This window comes from Spinacia oleracea, chromosome 5 (genome assembly GCF_020520425.1).
Source record: "Spinacia oleracea cultivar Varoflay chromosome 5, BTI_SOV_V1, whole genome shotgun sequence".
Lineage (NCBI taxonomy): Eukaryota > Viridiplantae > Streptophyta > Magnoliopsida > Caryophyllales > Amaranthaceae > Spinacia > Spinacia oleracea.
The window spans coordinates 49,485,988-49,495,574 of NC_079491.1; positions in this window are offsets into that span (position 1 = coordinate 49,485,988).

A 9,587-nucleotide genomic window follows, 5' to 3' on the forward strand; every position below is an offset into this window, starting at 1 on the left:
ATTATAAATTTATATGAGCTTTAAATTTTAATTAAATTTGTATGTTTCCGGTTAGACTAGAAATACAATTTTATGTTTAAAATTAGTAAAGCATATGAATTTATTGGTTTGAGTGGGAGTGCTTTTAGTCATAAACTCTTGATTAGGTCTACAAATCCTTAAGGTTAAAACAACTCGATTAGAATTAATAAGGACTGAATAATTGGTAGATTATTGGTGACCTTGATTAATTGCTGCAAATGTTTACGTGATGCATAATGTGTTTAACTAACCAGCTATGTGGGCCATTCATGATAATGAATGGGTGAATGGTATATATTGTATATGTACTGTTTTGCAGGTTATGAAGTGACTAGTATGGCCCAAATAGGATAGAAAATATGGTCTGCGTACCATTAATTTGAATGTAATTGGTCTAAAGTACCAAAGTTGTTTTTCAATTCAAATATGGTCTGCGTACCATCAAATAGTTGTAATTAGTTATAACTTATCCTATTTGAAGAAAATGGTGCCTCCCACGGAGATTTTCAAGACGGACTTTGAAGTCAAAGCTTCAAGATGAAGTCGGGCCATACTAGATCACAAATATCTTATGCATGTTTTAAGTTATTTATTGCTTTAAATATGTCTTAAAATGCATGAGATCAAAAGCTTGATTATGTTGCATGATTAAGGATTTTAGTTCACTTAAAATCTAACCAACATAGTAAGAGCCTTAAGTTCCAAACTTAAAAATTGAGTTAAAAGGTGCCATGCCAAAATATACACTTGCTTGGATATCCTTTACATCAATCTAGTAATAGTTTTTCGCTCAGCGAGGTGTTACTTATTGGTCCTAAAGGGGCAAGGTACACAAATAATTGTGAGTACATGTTAGTTTTGGTGAAACTCAACGATATAAGTAAGGAGTCCTTTTATGTCGTGGCAAATTCGATAGGTTTACCTAATAAGTTCTTAGACGTACCTATCAACCAAGAATAGTTTCTAGACTATTAGCAAAAGGCTTTTGCTTACCTAAGATGTTCTAGGATTAAGTCGACAAACTGTGCTTAGTTCTTCAATGATTTTAGGATCTTGGAATCATTTTATTCACACCTGCCGGAACACATAACTTGAATAAAATGCTTAATAAACATTGAATTATGCATGAATGCTAGAATTTAAGTTTATTAAGAGAAACTGTGAATGGTTATTTATTTGTTTATTCTTTTCAATTGTAGTTTTTAATATGGCAAACAACAATTCATTCAACATTCGATCAATTCTCGAAAAGGAGAAGTTGAACGGGAAAAACTTCCTTGACTGGCAAAGGAACTTGCAAATAGTTCTTATGCAGGAAGAAAAGGAGTATGTCCTAGATGAGGCGATGCCCGAAGCTCCAGGCGACGGGATCACTCAGGCAGCCCTCAATCGTTGGATTGATGCCAACAAGGATGTGAAATGTCTAATGCTCGCCACCATGAGTGCGGATCTGCAGAAAACGTTCATCAACTCAGATGCTTTCACAATCATCAGTGAGTTGAAGAACATGTTCCAAGATCTGGCTCGAGTCGAAAGATTCGAGACTCATAGGCAAATTCTTGAGACCAAGCTTAAGAAAGGCGAGCCCGTAAGTCCACATGTTCTCAAAATGATTGGACTCATTGAGAATATGAGTCGGCTGGATCAGCAATTTTCTCAGGAAATGGCTATAGACACCATCCTCCATTCTCTTCATAACGGGTATGATCAGTTCAAACTGAACTACAGTATGAATAGTCTGGACAAAACGCTCACTGAGCTTCACGGTATGCTGAAGACCGCTGAAAAGACGCTCAAAAGTGATAAGCAGGATGTGCTTATGGTGCGTGGGGGCAAGTTCAAGAAATCTGGAAAGAAGAGGAATGCTAAGAAAGGTGGCAACAAGGCCAGCCCAACTAAGCAAACTGGCGCCAAATCTGCAATGAGGAAGGTCAGTCAACCCACTTCTGAATCCGAATGCTTCTACTGCAAGAAGAAGGGGCATTGGAAGAGAGATTGCTTGAAGCTAAAGGAAGATCAGAAGAACGGAACAGTCGTTCCATCTTCAGGTATTTTCGTTATAGACTGTATACTTGCTAATTCAACTTCTTGGGTATTAGATACAGGTTGTGGCTCACACTTATGTTCCAATCCACAGGGACTAAGAAGAAGTAGAAAGTTAAGCAAGGGTGAAGTCGACCTACGAGTGGGAAATGGAGCACGGATTGCTGCATTAGCTGTAGGAACATACTATTTGTCGTTGCCCTCCGGGCTAGTTTTGGAACTGGAAGAATGTTTCCATGTTCCAAGTCTTACTAAAAACATCATTTCAGTTTCTTGCTTAGATGCTAAGGGATTTTCCTTTATAATAAAAGACAATAGTTGTTCGTTTTATTTTAAAGAGATGTTTTATGGATCTGCTAGATTAGTCAATGGACTTTATTTATTAGATCACGACAAACAAGTATATAACATAAATACCAAAAAGGCCAAAAAGGATGATTCAGATCTCACCTATCTGTGGCATTGTCGATTAGGCCATATAAACTTGAAACGCTTAGAAAGACTTCAAAGGGAAGGAATTCTAGGACCATTTGACTTAGAGGATTATGGTAAATGCGAATCATGTTTACTTGGCAAAATGACAAAGCAACCTTTCTCTAAAGTTGGAGAAAGAGCAAATGAACTATTGGGTTTAATCCATACAGATGTATGTGGACCAATGAGTACAAATGCTAGAGGTGGTTTCAGCTACTTTATCACTTTCACTGATGACTTCAGTAGGTATGGTTATGTCTACCTAATGAAGCATAAGTCTGAATCCTTTGACAAATTCAAGGAATTTCAGAGTGAAGTAGAGAATCAATTAGGCAAGAAGATCAAGGCACTGCGGTCTGATAGAGGCGGTGAATATCTGAGCTATGAATTTGATGACCATCTGAAAGAATGTGGAATTCTATCAGAATTGACTCCTCCTGGAACACCACAATGGAACGGTGTGTCAGAACGGAGGAACAGAACCTTGCTAGACATGGTCAGGTCAATGATGGGTCAGGCCGAACTTCCATTAGAATTTTGGGGACATGCACTAAATACAGCTGCACTCACTATAAACAGAGCTCCGTCTAAAGCTGTCGAAAAGACTCCATACGAATTATGGTTTGGAAAGCCTCCAAATGTGTCTTTTCTTAAGATTTGGGGATGTGAAGTATACGTCAAACGATTAATTTCAGACAAACTTCATCCAAAATCTGACAAATGTATCCTTGTGGGCTATCCAAAGGAAACAAAGGGGTATTACTTCTACAATACATCTGAGAACAAAGTGTTTGTTGCTCGAGATGGTGTCTTTTTGGAGAAGGATCACATTTCCAAAATGACAAGTGGGAGAAAAGTAGACCTCGAAGAAATTCGAGTCGAACAACAAACTCTAGAGAATGCTCAAGATGACATTCAGGATGAAACTCAGAGATCTTTAGAAGAATCTGGTGAGAATCATGGTCAATCTAGAAATGTTACCCCGCGTAGATCGCAAAGATATAGATCTCAACCGGAAAGGTACTTAGGTATTTTGACGAACGAGAGCTATGACGTTCTATTACTTGAAAGTGATGAACCTGCGACTTACAAGCAAGCTATGACGAGCCCTAGCTCCAAGCAATGGCAAGAAGCCATGCAATCTGAATTAGACTCCATGTCTGAAAACCAAGTATGGGATTTGGTCGATTTGCCAGATGGCTACCAAGCCATTGGAAGCAAATGGGTTTTCAAACTGAAAAAGGACAAGGATGGGAAACTTGAAGTTTTCAAAGCTAGATTGGTTGCAAAAGGTTACAGGCAAGTCCACGGTGTGGATTACGATGAAACCTTTTCACCAGTTGCAATGCTAAAGTCTATTCGAATAATGTTAGCAATCGCTGCATATTACGATTACGAAATATGGCAGATGGATGTCAAAACTGCTTTCTTAAACGGCGTTTTAACAGAAACTGTGTTTATGACACAGCCTGAAGGTTTTGAGGATCCAAAGAATGCTAAAAAGGTATGCAAGCTAAAGAAGTCAATCTACGGATTGAAGCAGGCATCCAGGAGCTGGAATATACGTTTTGATGAAGCAGTCAGTGACTTTGGTTTCATCAAGAACGCAGACGAATCTTGTGTATACAAGAAGGTCAGTGGGAGCAAAATTGCTTTCCTAGTGTTATATGTCGACGACATATTGCTTATCGGAAATGACATTCCTATGTTGAACTCTGTCAAGATTTGGCTTGGGAAATGTTTTTCGATGAAGGATCTAGGAGAAGCACAGTACATATTGGGCATCAAGATTTACAGAGATAGATCTAAAAAGATGATTGGACTTAGTCAAAGCACTTATATCAATAAGGTGCTTGATAGGTTCAAGATGGCGGACTCCAAGCGAGGCTACCTACCCATGTCTCATGGAATGACTCTAAGCAAGACTCAGTGCCCAAAAACACTTGATGAGCGTAGACGAATGAATGGGATTCCATATGCATCATTGATTGGTTCAATAATGTATGCTATGATATGTACACGCCCGGATGTTGCGTACGCACTCAGTGCTACGAGCAGATACCAGTCAGACCCAGGAGAGGCGCATTGGACTGCTGCCAAGAATATTCTGAAGTACCTGAAAAGGCACAAAGATGACTTCCTGGTCTATGGTGGAGATGATGAATTAATTGTTAAAGGCTATACGGACGCAAGTTTCCAAACCGACAAAGATGATTTCAGATCACAGTCTGGGTTTGTCTTCTGCCTCAACGGAGGAGCAGTAAGCTGGAAAAGTGCTAAGCAAAGCACCATTGCGGATTCTACAACTGAAGCGGAGTACATTGCTGCACATGAAGCAGCAAAGGAAGCTATATGGCTAAGGAAGTTCATAGGAGAACTTGGTGTAGTCCCCTCCATTAAAGGACCAATAGCCCTGTATTGTGATAATAACGGAGCTATTGCACAGGCAAAAGAGCCTAGACACCACCAGAGAGTCAAGCATGTACTTCGTAGATTTCACCTTCTACGAGAGTTCGTTGAAAGAAAAGAAGTCGAGATAAGCAAAATTGGAACTGATGACAACATATCAGATCCATTAACTAAACCTCTGCCGCAAGCGAAGCACAACTCGCACACTGCAGCTATGGGAATCAAGCATATTGGAGAATGGCTTTGATGTCTCTGTTTAATGTTTTAAAGTTTTAGAGTTTAAATCTTTGTAAAACATTATTGGTTAATCATTCACAATAAATGAAAGGAATTCATTTTTCCATTTAATTTGTGGTTTATTAAATGATGAGTCCCTTCAACTTGACGATATATTCAAGATAGACTGTCAGGACCAGTCCTGTGACTAAGAAATGTCTATCAAGTGAACTTGAATGTCAAAGGTTGAAAATGGTCCCTAGTCGGAGTTTTCTATAAAATTGGACGCATAGAAAACGTTAGACGATTAGAATGCAAGATGACTAGTAGTTCTGTTTCTTGAACTATGTGGACATGGCAATGTCATAATCATTTGCATAGATACTTACTTTGGGAAGACTAGTATCGGACAAGACCTATGAAACTTTACTGTAAGAGATGAAAGTCTGTCATAAGTAAATTTCATTAAATTATTAGACACTAAATCCTCAATACCTGAGTGATTTGAGATTACTTGTTTGAGAACTGGTTGCTTTGACGTTGACCAACCGTCGCACCGTAAAAGGAGGCTATAAAGGCAACGCTCAGGTAATCACCTATCAAACGAAGTCTAATCTCAAGATCGCAAGATTGGGATTGTCCTCCCATAAATCGGGATGAGATGCTTAAAAGTTGTACAAGGCCACTCGGAGAGCTAGAAACTGTGAAATGCATGGCCGTGCTCGGATGAATCATAGGCTATGATTATCTGTTTATTTGATCAGTTGAACTCTGAAACCGAGGAACACCTCTGGACATAATAAGGATGACAACTCTTACCTTATGTTCAAGAGCAAGCATCGAGCGACAAAGGAATTAGGAAATGCACACTTGTCCCTAAGGACAAGTGGGAGACTGAAGGAAATAATGCCCTTGGTCCAAGTATGCATTCTATGTTAAGTCTAATAAATGCGGTTCAGTATTAATTAACAAGTTAATAATTCAGTGAGATCAAGTGAGCTGAATGCCTAGCTAGAGGCCGCTTCAGTTCAAGTGGAATTAATGATATTAATCCACAGCTTACTCTTGACTGAACCCGTAGGGTCACACAAATAGTACGTAAACGGATCAAGTATTTAATGGCATTAAATACTCCATCTATGAATATTCGGAAGCGACGGATCTTGGTTTCAGTGGGAGCTAAGATCGTCACAGGCAAGAAATGAATACTCCGGAAACGATGATATTGCCGGAAACGGAAATATGGATCGTATCGGAAATATGAATATTATCCAAGTCGTAGATGTTACCGGAAACGGAAACATGGTACGTATCGGAAAATATTATTGGAAATGGAAATATTACCAGAATCGGAAATATTGCCGGAAACGGAAATATTGTCAGAATCGGAAATATTGCCGGAATCGGAAAATAATTCCGGAAACGGAAATATTAAATATTTGTTCGAAACGGAAATTAATTCCGGAATCGGAAATATTAAATATTGTTCGTATCGGAAATAGATTCCGGAAATGGAAATTTAATCGGAAGCGTATCGTACGAATTAGCATCGGACGAGGCCTGCCGGACGAAGGCCCAGCACGAAGCCAGGCCGTCGCCCAGCAAGCACGCACGCCACAAGCCCAGCGCGCGCCAAGGCCACGGATGCGTGGGCCTTGCTGCGTGGGCTACAGCTCGCACGCATGGGCAGTCCTTGTGGCTGCCGTGTGTGTGTGAGTTTGTGCTCATGCGTGATTCCTGAATCAGCAAGAGTCAGTGTATGATTAAATGTCTATTCCTAATTGGATAAATTAATTAAATAGAATTCATGTAGGATTCTAATTCCAATTAATTCGCATCCTACTAGGATTACGATTCCTTTTCCATAACTCTATAAATAAAGGCCTAGGGGTCATAATTTATACACAAGTTTCAAAGTATTCAAAAGTGAGTTTTTTGAGAGAAAATTCAAACACCCATCTTGCCCCAAAAGTGCCGAATTTTCTGAGTACCTTAAGGGCGATTCTAGTTGGTCAATCTTAAGGCGGATCCGGACGTGCTGTGGACTTTCTACGGAGGGACGACACTTGGAGTCCTAAAAGACTTGTTCTTGTTCGGTTCGGGCGCAGCTAGGGAAGGCACGCAACAAAGAGTATGCATCTAAACTATGCTAAATGATTATGTGTAAATAATATGTTTCCTGGGTTAATGGTTGTTTCCGCATGATCTATGTAATGTCATATGTATCATAACCTAACAAAACGGTACATTGTTGGTGGAAAATTTGGATGGACTTCCAACGTTAACTACACTGTTTGGGCTAGTGATAAGCACTTTTACAAAGGAGATTGGCTCTGTAATTTTCTCTTTCTCTTTCTCTCTCCTCATTTGTTTGGGTGTTGTGTGTGCAGATCAGTTCGGAATAAGACCAAAAGAATCCAGAAACCGTGATACGCCAACCTACCAGTACTAGATATTTCTAGCGCTAATAGGTAGGCGCGACCCATATGTGGTGCCTTCTAGGTGGGTGTGACTCCTTTCTAGCACCGAAATTTGCATTTAAATGAAATACAAAAATGACAAATCTGACACACACACACGTCAAGATCTGGTGCCGCTTGAATAACACCATTATTTCTAGCGCCTTCCAGCGAGTTTCAGCAGACTCATAACTCTTTTTAAGTCTATCTTTCTACGCCCAATTTACACTATAAATACGTACTTAAAACCTCTGAATTATTCATTTACAATAAGCAATTCCTAAGCTTAAGTATTGACTAAGTTTTTTTTATTCCTTATACTCTCGTTATATTCTCGAAGCTCTGTTAACATCCGTTATCGAATCGTTTTATTTCTAAGCCTACCTTTTAGTATAATATCTAGCCAATACTGGGGATCTAACGGGGGAGTTTAGGCTATTAGTGGGGATACGCTGGAGGAAGTAAACCAAGACTCGGTATCATTCAGCTATCAACCAGGGAGCTCCAAGCGCAAAGGGAGATCTAATAAGGATAAGTGGTAAGTGTTCTGGAGAACTGCAACACAACCTCAATTTTGTTGTAAAGTGCATACCTTTTAATAGCTTTCGTCACCTACTATAAACTGCTCACGTAATCTGATATATTGACCATGCCTAATAAGATAATCTCTAGACAAACATGACCTTTCTAGGTACCTTAAATCAATCTAAACAACCCTTTTGACATTTTTTTAGTTAATTTATATGTGCACTAAAATTAATCCAGATTAGAAATGTAGTTTAACGCATGTCCCTAAATTTATTCATTACGATATTTTAGACTAGTAAGGACCGATTCATGGGCTAATGTTAGGCACACCCCGTATTAGTAAATGTACCCCCGAATCCAATCTCTACTCTGCGAATGTATCTTGGGTGATCTCCATTCACTACAAAAAAACGCGGCACATTGTGACGCTTTTTGGGACAATTTGCGACGGTAAAGAGTGTCGCTATTTCACATAGCGACTCTTTGGGAGAGGGTCGCTATTTTCATTGCCGCTATTTACCGACGCTTTAAAGCGTCGCAATTTGCAAAATAACGATGAATTTCGCCGCCGCTATTTGGAGTATAGGGACTCTATAGATAATCGCAATATTTAGACTGCAAAAAGCGTCACTATTTACACGCGTATAGACACATTTCTCCACCACTATAAACCATATAGAGACGCTTTAGACACCCGAAATATAGAGACTCTTATTAGAGTCCCTATATGTTCACTTTTGTGCGCATTCTCCTCATTTCCTCCAAAATAATTTAGACCCTTTGGAGCGTCACAATTTGCATCATAATATATATATATATATATATACATATATATATATATACATATATATATATATATACATATATATATATATATATATATATATATATAATCACAAATTATTTATAAAATATATATATTGACCATAGATGATAGTAATCAAATACTCTAAGTACTACATTATCATAAAACACCGTAACGTCGTGCTTTGATTAATTTAGAAAAAGTGACATAATAATATAAATCATCCATACATTAAATTAATTTCCAGAGTCTAGTTAACTGAAGTGACATAATAATATAAATCATCCATACATTAAATTAATTTCCAGAGTCTATTTAACTTAAATAAAAGGAATATGTTAAAGCAAAAACAACTTCCTAACATCATTTCTTCTACAAGATAGTCCAAAACTAAATAAAAACTACCTCCTGACCACGTACAAACTAATTACCAAGTAAACCTATTACTATGCTAGCTTAGCTTCAAGATAACTTGTTGATCTTGATCTACATATACCATTACCACTTGAATCATCAATAATCTGCAAAGAAAATTCAATATGTCAAATATATAAAGCATGATGAACACATTTTAAAATCAAAGGAAAATTAACAATATCATTTGAATCACTCAAATTATATTTTTCAAGGTA